Below are 13,447 nucleotides of genomic sequence, written 5' to 3'. Positions count from 1 at the left end.
AGCCATCCGGTCCAGGGCTTTTGTTTGTTGGAAGTTTTTTGATGACTGCTTCAATTTCATCAGTAGTTATCAGCCTATTCAGATTTTTTTATTCCTCCTGGCTTAGTTTTGGAAGGTTGTATTTTTCTAGGAATATATCCATTTCTTTTAGGTTGACCAGTTTGTTGGAATAGAGTTGCTCATAGTATTTTTTAACGATTCTTAGTATTTCTGTGGGGTCTGTTGTTATTTTGCCTCTTTCATTTCTGATTTTGTTTATTCAGGTCCTCTCTCTTTGCTTCTTGGGGAGCCTGGCTAGAGGATCATCAATCTTGTTTATCTTTTCAAATAACCAGCTCTTGGTTTCATTGATTTTTTGTATTATTTTTTGTGTTTTGTTTTGTTTTTTTGGTCCCTGTGTCATTTATTTCCACTCTGGTCTTTATTATTTAATTCCTTCTGCTCTCTCTGGGCTTTTCTTGTTGCTCTCTTTCTAATTCTTCAAGTTGTAAAATTAGATGGTTTATTACCATTTTTTTTTTGTTTTTTGAGGTAGGCTTATAATGCTATAAACTTCCCTCTCAGCACTGCTTTCACTGTGTCCCATAGATTTTGGGTTGTTGTGTTTTCATTATTGTTTGTTTCCAGGATTTTTTTTATTTCTTCTTTGATCTCTTTCATAACCCACTCATTGTTTAATAGTATGGTATTTAGATTCCAAGTGTTTGAATTTTTGTGATTGTTTTTATTGTAGTTGATTTCTAATTTTATGCCATTGTGATCTAAGAAGATGCTTAATATGATTTCAATCTTCTTGAATTTGGAGAGACTTTGCCTGTGTCCTAATATGTGGTCTATCTTTGAAAATGTCCCATGTGCATTTGAGAAGAATGTATATTCTATAGTTTGGGGGTGGAATGTCCTAAAATGTCAATTAAGTTCATCTGATCTAGTGAGTCATTTATGTTTGCTGTTTCTTTGCTAAATTTTTGTCTAGAGGATTTATCCAGTGATATTATTGGGGTGTTAAAGTCTCCTACTATGATTGTATTGCTGTCACTCTCTCCCCTGATATCTTCCAGAAGTATTTTTATGTATTTGGGTGCTCCTGCATTGGGTGCATAAATGTTTCCCACAGTTATATCCTCTTGTTGTATCGATCCCTTTAGAATTATGAAGTGGACTTCCTTGTCTCTTGTTATGGTCTTCACTTTGAGGTCTATTTTGTCAGATATAAGTATTACTACCCCAGCTTTTTTTTAATTTCCATTTGCCTGATAAATATTTTTCCATCCCTTCACTTTGAGTCTGTGCGAGTCCCTTGTTCTGAGATGGGTCCCTGTAGACAGCATATATATGGGTCATGTTTTCTTATCCATTCAGTCACTCGATGCCTTTTGATTGGAACATTTACTCCATTTACATTTAATGTTATTATTGACTAGATGCCTGGTGCATGAAATTCATGCACTGGGGGGAGGGTGTCCCTCAGCCCAGCCTGCACCCTCTCCAATCTGGAACCCCTTGAGGGATGTCCAACTGCCAGTTTAGGCCCGATACCACAGGGATCAGGCCTAAACTGGCAGTTGGACACCCCCCTCACAATCCAGGACTGCTGGCTCCTAACCACTTGCCTGCCTGCCTGCCTGATCACCCCTAACCATTCTGCCTGCCGACCTGCTCACCCCCTAACCGCTTCTGCCTGCCAGCCTGATCACACCCTAACTGCTTCCCTGCCTGCCTGATTGACATGTAACTGCTCCCCTGCTGGCCCAATCACCCCAACTGCCCTCCCCTGCAGGCCTAGTCCCCCCCAACTGTCCTGCCAGCCATCTTGTGACAACATGGGGGGCAGCCATCTTGTGATGACGTGGGGGCGGCCATCTTGTGCTGGCCATCTTGTGGCGATGTGGGGGCGGCCATCTTGTGAGGGCACGAGTGTCAATTTGCATATTACCTCTTTATTATATAAGATAAGTACTTGTTTTTAGCCATTTCTGTACTTTATACCTGTGTTCCTTCCTCCCTGTCTATTTCTTTTTTTTTTTTTACAGCATTCCCTTTAGCATTTCTTGCATTGCTGGCTTGGTAGTGATAAACTCCCTTAGCCTTTTTTTGTCTGCGAAGCTCCTGATTTCTCCTTCAATTTTGATTGATAGTCTTGCTGGATAGAGTATTCTTGGATTCAGTCCTTTGCTTTGCATCACTTTGTACACTTCATTCCATTCCCTTCTGGCTTTATGTGTTTCTGTTGAGAAATCATTTGATAATCTTATCGGGAATTCTTTCTAGGTAACTCTCTGTCTCTCTCTTGCAGCCTTTAAGATTCTCTCTTTGTCATTAACATTTGCCATTGTAATTATGACATGTCTTGGTGTGGGTCTTTTGCGATTCATCTTGCTTGGGACTCTCTGTACTTGTGTGACATTTTTCTTCCCCATATCAGGGAAGTTTTCTGTCATTATTTCTTCAAATAGATTCTCTAATCCTTGCTGCTCTTCTTGTCCTTCCGGAACCTCTATTATACATATGTTACTTCATTTCGTGTTGTCCCAAAGCTCTCTTAGGCTGTCCTCCTGCTTTTAAATTTATTTCTCCAGTTACTATTCAGATTGGGCTTATCTTCTAATTCACTAATTCGGTCCTCCACTTTTTCTAAGTCTACTGTTGAAACCTTCCATAGTGTTTTTGATTGTAGCTATATCACTTTTGATTTCTTCCTGATTTTTGCATAGGTTGTTGATTTTCTTCTCCAACCAGTTTATGAACCGTATGACCATTACTCTGAATTCTTTTTCTGTCATATTGCATGCCTCTGTTTCACTTATTTCCTTTCTTGACGATTCCTCTTTTTCTTTCCTCTGGGGGTTGTTTCATTGTCTCCCTAGTCTGACTATCACCAGAAGGACCAAACTCCAAGTTGCAGGGGCCTGAGCCGTGTGTAGTGGGAGCGTCACACCACTCGAGTGTCACTGAAGAGCTCAGACACCAAGACATGTGGCTGCCGTGGGTTGGTGGGAGCCACGCACGCGCACTGAGGATCAGAGTCACTGACGCTTAGTGCATCCTTATGCATGCAGCTAAAATCAGGGACCCCACATGCGCCACACTGAAAAAGAGTCCCCACAGGTGTGTGCCGTAAATCAGAGTCTCCTAGCGTGCGCCAAGAGTCAGAGTCCCCATGTGCATGTGCCAAGAATCAAGTATCAGAGTCTCTGTTGCTTGGTGTGGCCTCCTGCCAACAATCAGGGTTCCTGTGTGCACATGTGCCGAGAATTGGAGTCACTGGCGCTCAGTGTGCGTGCACTGAGAATCAGGGATCCTGTGCACATACGATGAGAAACAGAGTCCCCACGTGTGCACGTCAAGGGTCAAGTCACTGGTGCTCAGTGCTGCCTCTTGTGAGGAGAATCAGGGTCCCCAGTCTGCTTGCGGGGCTGGGTTGCACAGCTGCCCTGTGTCAGCAGGAGGCCCACTCATGCGCTGTGGGAAACAGATTCCCCACGTCCCCATGCCTAGAGTCAAAGTTAAGTCGCGCAGCCCCCTGTGTGGGTGGGAGGCCTGGTCGCGTGAGTGCCTGCTGCGGGAAACAGACTTCCCGTGTGTGCGCGGGTTCAGAGTCAAAGTTAAGTTGCACAGCCGCCCCATGTCTGCAGAGGCCAGCTCGTGCGGAACAGGTCTAGCAGGTCCTATGCTGCTGCAGTGGGCCAGCAGGGAGAGGGATGGGCTCTGTAACTCACAGAAATCTGCAACTGGGATGTCTGGAGTCTTGGTGTCCGTGGGCCTGCAGCTGTGGTTGCAGGTCTTTGTCCCAAGTGGCTGTAGGGTTCTGGTTTGCATCTGAGACCAGAATGAGTGGTGGTGAGGCTAGGATCCTAGTCGCAAGCTGTTCTGTTCTTCAAGATGGCGTGGTTCCTGTGCCAGCGCTGGCCGCCCGGAGTCTAGACTACTTTAGAGTACAGAAATAATTATTTACCAAATAGCAGTTTAACTTAGAAAAGACAGGAAGGAGAAAACTACTTATCTCCCCTTCTGTCACTTATATTTAAAATTAAAGAGAAATACAAGCCCTAAAATATTTTCTTGGTAATCAGAAATTGAAAGCCATTGCTTTTTATAATAATAATATTGATTCCCTGTATTGATTTGTTAAAATACAGATAGAAAAAAATCTTTTCTCTTTAGCTTAAAACCTCCCATTCTCAAGCCAACAAACTTGAAGAACTGGAGTCGAACAGGGCTATGCTGAACTTGGCAAATAAGCAACCTCATGTTACTCATTAATGAATTGTGTCAAGTATTCCACCTACTTATCCCAACCTGGGATTATTTCATCAGCAGTATGTGGATATTTCTAATTAATTTCTAGAAATAGTCTTTCTAACCTATAACTATTACCTACTCTCAGTAAAGTGTTTGGGAGTGATGCCACTGCAGTCTCTGGTAAGCCTGCATCCTGTGGTAGCCCTGCATCTCCTATTTGAATACAATTATATTAGCGAGCACAGATTAATTTGCTTTACATATTCAGAGCTAGTTTTTTGGGAAAATGCTATGCAAATTTATGTAAATTGGAATACATGTTTATGTAAAACAACATGTGATTATGCATCCCTAAATTTACAAGAAAATTTCTGCTAGTCTTCTCTTAAAGTAGAGAAAAATACAAATATACTCAGAATCCCAGTTTGGACTAGGATCTTGCTAGAATGGTTTGTCTGGCACGTGGAGAGGCTCTCGTGTGCCATGGCATTGGTTAAGGATTCTGTGTTTCCTTTGCTAAAACATGGTTTTCAGCTTGAGTTTCAGAGGGTCTTGCCAATTTTATCTCCCTTTCTCTGCTTTCCTTTATTTCGGTGATGAAAGATCTTGATATCCACTAAGTAATTCAAAGTGGTTTTGTGGGTTTTTACTCATTTTATAAATAAACACACATTGGTTGAGGCCACTGCATTTGCCTTTTTGTAATGAACTGTCATCAAAAGAATGGCACATCCCGGGTTTATGAGACACTCCCTCTGTTCTTTTCCTTTTCGAAATGCACAGGAGTAAGATTGCTGCATTCTCTTTGGCCGGGGTGACCACATAGGTCATATTTTACCCGAACATCGACACTTTTGAAGAGTGTAGTTATTACTTTTGCCAGTTTTAAGGTTTAAAGCAGGACTGTTCCAAGAAAACTGAGACATGTGATTCCCTAGCTATGGCTAATTGTAATATTTTTTCTCCCGCTGGCAAATTTATATGATCATTGCATGATCAATCCTAATTTTTGGATCTTCCAAGCCTCACAATTTTCATCAATCAGATGTTCTCTAGAATATCAGACAAGAATGTTATCTTTACCTATCAATTATTTTAACTATTGGTTGTCAAATCCCTTTTCCCTGATGACACTTTTGAACTGTTTGGTTAAGAGGTGGACATTTTTCTGCTGTGTTTTATGTTTCTGTTTCTCAGAGAAAGAAAAAGAGAGAGAGAATAATTGAGACATTAGTGCCCATCCTTAAGCAACCTGAAGCATTGTTTCTTTTCTTCACAAATTCTGTCAGTTGCTTTTTTTTTTGTCTGCATGTTGCTAACCTAAGAAAAATCTTACCTTCCAGGAAAGGCTTAAGGCTGTGACAGGCAAACATCACTGAATGTTATAATAAATAGTGAGGTATTTTGCTTGCTGGAGATGATTTTATTCTACCAAGTTTGATGGTAGTTGAAATGAGACATCTTAATATAAAAGGGGAGGTCATTTGAAGTTAATTGTAAAGGGACATTATCCCAGCAACCTGAAGACTTAGGTGACAAAAAATTGAGTAAATTTCTACGATATGCTTAATTCAATTAATTCTTTTCTACTGATGATCAAGTATGAAAGAAAAAATTATTTTTTGTAAGGTCTCACATGGGACAGGTGCAGAGTTGAGGCAGTTCCTGCATCTTTGAGAGAATGTGACAAGGTGATGGAAAGAAAGTAGACTGGTAGCTAGGAGACTGTGTGATTTCACAACTTATTCAATATTTTTTAGGCTTGTTTTTTTTTCTAATATTAAAGGGGGGGTAATAATTTTCTTTAGATGATGCACTCAAAATTGGGAGAAAAATTAGGCATTGAATGTTAAAATATGTAACACAGCACATAGATGTGATACATTGCCATCTATATATATAAAAGTCTAAGTGACCAAACGACCAAGTGACTGAACGACCAAACGACCAGTCGACCGGTTGTTATGATGCACACTGACTACCAGGGGGGCAGACACTCAATGCAGGAGCTGCCCCCTGGTGGTCAGTGCACTCCCACAGCCAACCTCCCGTGGCCCCTCCCCCTGGCTGGCCAACCTCCTGTGGCCCCAATCGGCTCCCATCACCAACCAGGCCAAGGGACCCTACCCATGCATGAATTTGTGCACTGGGCCTGTAGTATATCTATATAGTAGGAATTAAATAAAAATTAATTGAGTTATTAGAAGATCAAATGAAAGTATCAATGTGCAATTCCAATTTTTTCCTATTTTAGCAGGTGGACATTTTAAAAATTCTGAATCCTCTAAAAAATTTTTTTAAAGAGAAAGGCAAATTAATCAATCTCAGGACCAACAACTTCCTCTCTGATAGTTAGGCATGGTATTCTGTTGCCTTTTTAGAATAAGACGAAATATAAATAAATGAATACATAAAAATATGGTCTTGAAGAAAAGCCTCATGAATCAATGGTTCTATCCACATGAATCTAGAAAAGTGAATGAAAACTGAATCAATATTGTGAACATCCATATTGTCTAAATTTTTCACAGTGTTTTATCCAGACCTGGAGTTTGAATTTCTGAAATGTTTATATGGTCACATGTTAAATGCAATACCTAAAACCGAGGAGATAGTCAACAAGTAACCATCATTTAATATTGCAGGTATTTTATCTTGATTGGCCTTAACTTTCATATGTAATTTCACTTTGATTGATCTATAGTTTATTTCAATTACTGATTAATATATATGTGTGTGTGTGTGTGTGTGTGTTATTTGGTCTGTGTTACTTGTTCTTCAAGTTAACTAAGACTCTTTAAAAATTCTGATGAAACATATAAGCAATGCCATTGATGTGATTTCTCAAGAGTGTGATGAGCTTTAATTCTGTATAAGAAAAATTCTCAAAAAAAAATTCACCCCACTGCTTATAGCCTTGAAAGAAGAGCAGCTGCTTGCTCTGCTTTCTCACTTCTCCTGGCTAATCACCATCCCCTAATCTTTTCTCTATCTTCTTTTAGTACAAGGAACCAAGTAAATGGTATACATTGAGTCATCAAGTATATTAGGCATTTGAACCATGGTTTATTGTCAGACATGCTACAGGAGTGTAGTGGCACATCGAATTCTAATGGTGAGCATGACACCTGTGTACCACCCTTGACTATCAAGCGCACACACACACACACACACACACACACACACAATTTCCCTCCCACATTCACAACCAAAAAAATGCTTTTTGAACAACGCTGTGATGTGTGTGTGTGGGGGGGGTTGTTTGTGTGTGTGTATTTTTGTTTTGTATAGTGTACTTTGTCTATGCCTGTGATATTATACTGTCTGAATTATCTGAGTGCATAGAAATTCTCTACTACTCAATAGCCATAGGCAAGAACAAAAGAAACTTACAAACTAGGACATATTCAAAGTCTAAAACTAAATAGAGTTATAATCTTGACTGGGCCATTGTGAAAACTAATATGTATTGAGTATTCATTAACTGCCAATTATGTGCTAAACATTTTGAATCTTATTTCATTTAATTCTCACACTAGCCCTAGCATGAAGCTAGTATTATCATCTGGATTTTACATCCAAGAATGCTAGAGGAGTTAAATATTTATTTGCACATGGAAGAATTTCATTTGAATCCAAAGCTGAGCTCTTAACAATTTATTATCCTGTTTGTCCCATGTCATTTTATTTATTTATTTTTGTCTCACATCGTTTTTGTTTTGTATCCTCATCACAGATAAAAGGAACCTGGTTATTCTGAGACATTGTTATCTACTTGTAGGTTGACCTACAAATTTTTAGATCTAAAAAGTGGTTTCCCTTTGTTTTCATATGATATTTCATATGTGTGTGGGGGGGCGGGTATATATTCCAATTTACTCATACAATTCATTTCAAAATCTATTGTTAAGAAATATGGAGAGTGCTAAATGAAACAAACATTACATTGTTAGATTCTAAGAGAGAACATAATGTTTAACAGTTGTTAGGCACAATGGGGTAGTCTTAGTCTCTCCCAATTTATTAAAGTAATGCCATTTATTGTTTGATTGTGCCAACTATTTCAGATGGCGTTGAATACTGACTTGGTAAATGCTTTACTGAAACAGCCATTAAGTTCTCCCACTCCTGAGGCAATCAAATATTTATCCCTCAAGATAAAACAAAAGTGATCTGAATGTTGCCCAAATCAGCATCTGAGAGGGAGGAGAAAGGTCACTCATGAATGGAGTCAAGTTCTGACTACTTTGCAAAGAAGGAAGCAAGTCAAATTGTAAGTCATGCATTGCTGATTTAACGTGTGGGAACAAGAAAGACAGGAAGAAGCTTAGAATGCTGGAGAAAGCTATGTGCCTGCCAGCATCATAAAATTCTCTTTGTAATTCAATAAAAAAAACTTATACTGTTGGAAATGATCCAACTGTGGCTGCAATAACTTTCTATTCATACATCTTAGAGGGTTATCCATGGCTCTTTTTAGATTTTTAATAATTTTATAGCAATAGTTTCCCTTCAGGAATTATAAGTTGATCACCACTTGAACTAGACAATTAGTCTACCTCTTCACTTTGGGAATCTTCTGCTGTCTATGGTTGGGGGGCAGTTCACTGAAGTGTAAGGTGGTCTGGCCTGGAGGGAAAAGGAAAAGGTGTTGCCCAGTCAGTTGTCCTTGGCATGGAACCATTTACCCATCCCCTTCCTCTTCCCTTAGCCACAATGGCCTTAACCTGCCACTTACCCTTTCACACTTGAAATTATCATCTCACTCTAATTCATTCTTTTCTCGCTCTCCACTTCTGAATTTGTTTTTAAACAGAGTTCACAAATGCATACTGATGAAGGGAAAACTGAATCCCCGCATAATGTATGAGCATCTTCTCTGTTCTTAGAAAAGGCCTGATTGTCATATAACCATTCTTGTAAAGTAACATTGGAGACTGAGAGAGTCACTGTAATCCAGGGTCCTCAAAAAGTATTGATTTTTAATACCTCTAGCCAAGACAAGAACTCACTTTAATTCCCACCCTTCATTTCCTACTTTGTGTTTATTAGCTTTGTGATTCTGGAATAACCCAAAACCTTAAGTACTAGTACTTGCTCAAATGGTACCTTTTCATGGCAGCTATCTGGCCCTGACCCCTCATTTACTTTAATTTAGGAACTAGTATTGTTAACTTGTTCTGACTCTTTCAACAGTTGGACCCCTTACTCCACTCCTATCTTTCTTTTTTCTTTTCTTTTCTTTTTCTTTTTTTTTTTTTTTTTTAGTTATCTTTTAGTGCAGAAAGCTTCCACCTGTACTTTTGGTCATATAGCTATGACAGAATATCGATGTACTTCTAGAGCTCCTAGAGAATAATCTACAACTTCATCTACCATGTTTACATTTCTGGCACCATATTTAATATTAGAGGACCGGTGCATGAAATTTGTGCACTCAGGATGGGGGTTCCTCAGCCTGGCCTGCACCCTCTCACAGTCTGGGAGTCCTTGGGGGATGTCCAACTGCCAGCTTAGGCCTGCTCCCTGGGGAACAGGCCTAAGCTGGCAGTCGGAAATCCTTAATGTTGCTGCAGAGGCGGGAGAGGCTCCCACCACTATTGCTGTGCTTGTCAGCCATGAGCCCAGCTTCTGGCTGAGTGGCACTCCCGCTGTGGGAGCACACTGACCACCAGGGAACAGCTCCTGCGTTGAGCAGGATAGGGCTGAAACTGGCTCTCCAATATCCCCTGAGAGGTCCTGGATTGCACACAAGGCCGAGGGAGCCCACCAGTGCATGATAGGGGCCGGGGAGGGACGTGGGAGGTTGGCCAGCCTGGAGGGACTGCAGGATCGCTCCAGGGCATGTCCAGCCTGATTAGGCAGACCCCAGCAGCAAGCTAACTTACCAGTTGGAGTGTCTGCCCCCTGGTGGTCAGAGTACATCATAGTGAGCAGTTGAGTGGCCTTAGCATATCATTAGCATATTAAGCTTTGATTGGTTGAATGAACGACTGGACACTTAGCATATTAGGCTTTTATTATTTAGGAAGATTTTTAAATAAGAAAGAATTTCTTGACTATAAGTATGATAAAACATTAGAATTAAGAAGAGAAAAGAAATAGTGTCTAAGATATGGTCATTTTTTAAAAAGGATAATAATCTAGAAACATATTAGAAGATTAGTAAAATATATTCTGGGTCAACCATAAATTGGAATGTAATGTGTTATCCACATACTAAGAACAAGACTCCAAAAGGGATTAAGTGAAAGCAACTTTTTCCTTTGTCTCTGTGTAAAATGAAATTTGAGGGTGGCCCATGATTTTTATAATCACATTTTGATAATAAAATGTCCTTTAGTCCCTGAATTTCCATCTAATTTTAATAATTGAAATGACCATTTCTACAGTCAAAACACTGAGCTACGTTTAGACTTAAAGGTGCGTTTCTTTTCCTGCTGAGTGTAGAGATATCTGGTGAGAAATGGATGTGGCCAACTCCCATCTTCCCGAATATTCTCTCTTCCCTTCTCCTTAGCCAAGGCATCTCAACCCTTCCTGCAGAGTGGAGGAGAGAGGAATAAGGAGCAAGAAAGTTGTTATTTTACAGGTGTTTTTCTGGCTTGGCATTGACATATTCTGGGATTATTCACAACAGTGTCGTTTTTGGAATGCATTTGGTGTTCTTTGAATGTTGACTGTGAGGATCTATGAGAAGTGTAGTCCTCTGACATGGGCACAGAACACCACCCACAGTGACTGCCCCTGAGGGGACATCCTGCAGCCTCTTGTTGCTGAGATTCCTTCAAGAGATCTCCAGCCCGTTCCCTCTTGCAGTATCCACAGGGGCCCCCAGGCATTCTTGCCATAGTAAATAGAGGAAAGTAGTTGCTCCTGCTCCTGTCCTTTGCACCTCCTGCCACACACTTCTGTATTCATTTAGTCTTCTTAGTCAGGGTTCAAACACCAGTTCTGGTGTCCTTTCACATTTCAGAAAATATCAAAAGCTACAAGGTCCTTTCCAAGCCCTCTCACATCTCAAAATAGAAGGAAATCACTTCTTCCCTTTCCTCTACCAGGGAAATAACCTAGAACCCCACAGATTTCTCCAGTGAAAAATTCTCTTCTGGACTCTTTAACCCAATTCTTTTTATATCCTTCTATAAAGTACACATGAATCTCTGAGTAGATTTGATGGATAATTCATATTTTTCCTCTGGGTGTTTTTCTATATTTTTCCAAGTCTTCTGCAATAAAATATCTGTCTTGAAATGTTTCCAGATAAAGATTGATTACCACGGGTGCTGCAAAAGTCACCTGCGAAAGGGCAGATAATAGCAGTTCCTCACTAAAGATAGGTGATAATTTTACCTATTCATCTGGAACAATTATTCCGAATTTTGTAGTGCTTTGCTTTCTTTGGGAAAGTTTTTGTAGGTTTCCAACTTGGCATGTTATTTCATCAATGATATTTTAAAGGAGTGTTATTATTAGTAATTGGAAAATGGAATGAGATTTTACCGTCTATTTTATCGCAGAATGAAAGCCATTCTGGTTGACATTTCCCTTTTGCAAGGAACTGATCTCACCAAAGGTTGCAGTGTTTAGAACTTCCAAGTCTACTTTCCTTTGGTTGAGGGAGGGGGGAGTCTGCTGCAGCAATAAGCTCATGAGTTCTGAGGACCCCATACAGGGGGGATGATACTGTGAACAAGTGGCATACGAATTTTGCAAAACATTAAGAAGACATTGAATTGATGAGTAGAAGAGAGAAAAACCTTTGGAGACGTGCGTGAGGGAAACGTGTCTGGGATGTACAATTTCAGAGCGAGATGGGGGTGTGCAAGGCCGAGTAACTGATTGCCCAATTGCTTTCAGTCTCTTTCCCTTTTAGGGGCCTGTGTTATATTAAGCATATTATAGCTGACAGCTAGGATAAAAACAGGTCATCATTTCCAAATGATTTCACAATCACCCATGTAACCAGAATTCTTTATATGCAAAAAAAGCTTATGTTGGCAAATTCAAACAGAATGCAAGGCATTTGAAAGTAAATGTTCATCTTATGGCGAGTACTCTAAAGCCAATATGTTTTTCTCTGTGTTATTTTGTACAGAGACCTAAGACTACCCAGAAAAATTTATAATGTAGTTAGCAATGAAATTTAAATCTAAAATATGGCTTATATTTGTCAATCAAGTAAATCACTAAGCTATGCAACATTTATCATGGTTGTTGGAATTTGCACATACCAAATATAATACCACCAAATTCTTTACTCTTAACCCTTTTAAAAAAATATATGTTTTTATTGATGCCTTTTAAAGAAAGAGGAAGGCAGAGGGAGAAAGAGATAGAAACATTGATGAGAGAGAAGTATCAATGATCAGCTGTCTCCTGTACACCCCCTATTGGGAATTGAGCCCACAGGGCAAGTGCCCGGACAGGGAATCAAACCAGTGACCTATTGGTTCATGGGTTGTCCTTGCTCAACCACTGAGCAATACTAGCCGGGCTCTTAACCCTGTTTTACTTACATACTAGACCAGTGGGTCTGAAACTGTGAACTTTGGACAAATATCATCATCGCTTGGAAACCTGTTAGAACTGTAAATGCTGCAGTCGTATCCCAGGCCTACTGAATTAGAAAAACTCTGAATTAGAAATATAAAAGAATGCAGTTTATTATGTAACATTTGCAACATTCGGTACCAGTGTAAAAAGCACAAACTTGTTGAGATAAGCTCAAAAAACAAAGGAAAACCATAAAGACAAGTTCAAGGGGAAATCCTATCATAGAAAGTTTGTATTCCATCACCATCTTTCTTTTTTATTGCCCCTCAACTTCTGGTATTCTAATGTCCAAAATGATGTCTGTGTGAAATGTGTAGCACCTGAGAGATGTATAGTACCTTACCTATAGCTGGTTGAGCTGACTGAGAGGAGAGAGGTGCTTGAGGTCCCTGGGATCAAGCTCATCACTGGGCCCATTGCCACCATCGGCTAAAGATAAAGGAGATGCATGTTTTAAAGATGGTTCTCTTGGGTCCTTTCCACATCCTGCAACCCTTATGGAGCTACTTAGCAAGGGAGAATACTGCAAAATGGTCACATTGGTCAAATCCAAGTGCATTTCATAACAGATATCCTCATTCCCCAATGTCACCAGTGGTGACAAAGTATATACAGAACAAAGAATACTGAAAATTTTGTACAATTATCA

Source organism: Myotis brandtii, unplaced genomic scaffold (assembly GCF_000412655.1).
Source record: "Myotis brandtii unplaced genomic scaffold, ASM41265v1 scaffold125, whole genome shotgun sequence".
Classification (NCBI taxonomy): domain Eukaryota; kingdom Metazoa; phylum Chordata; class Mammalia; order Chiroptera; family Vespertilionidae; genus Myotis; species Myotis brandtii.
Note: the sequence above shows the minus strand (reverse complement) of the source record.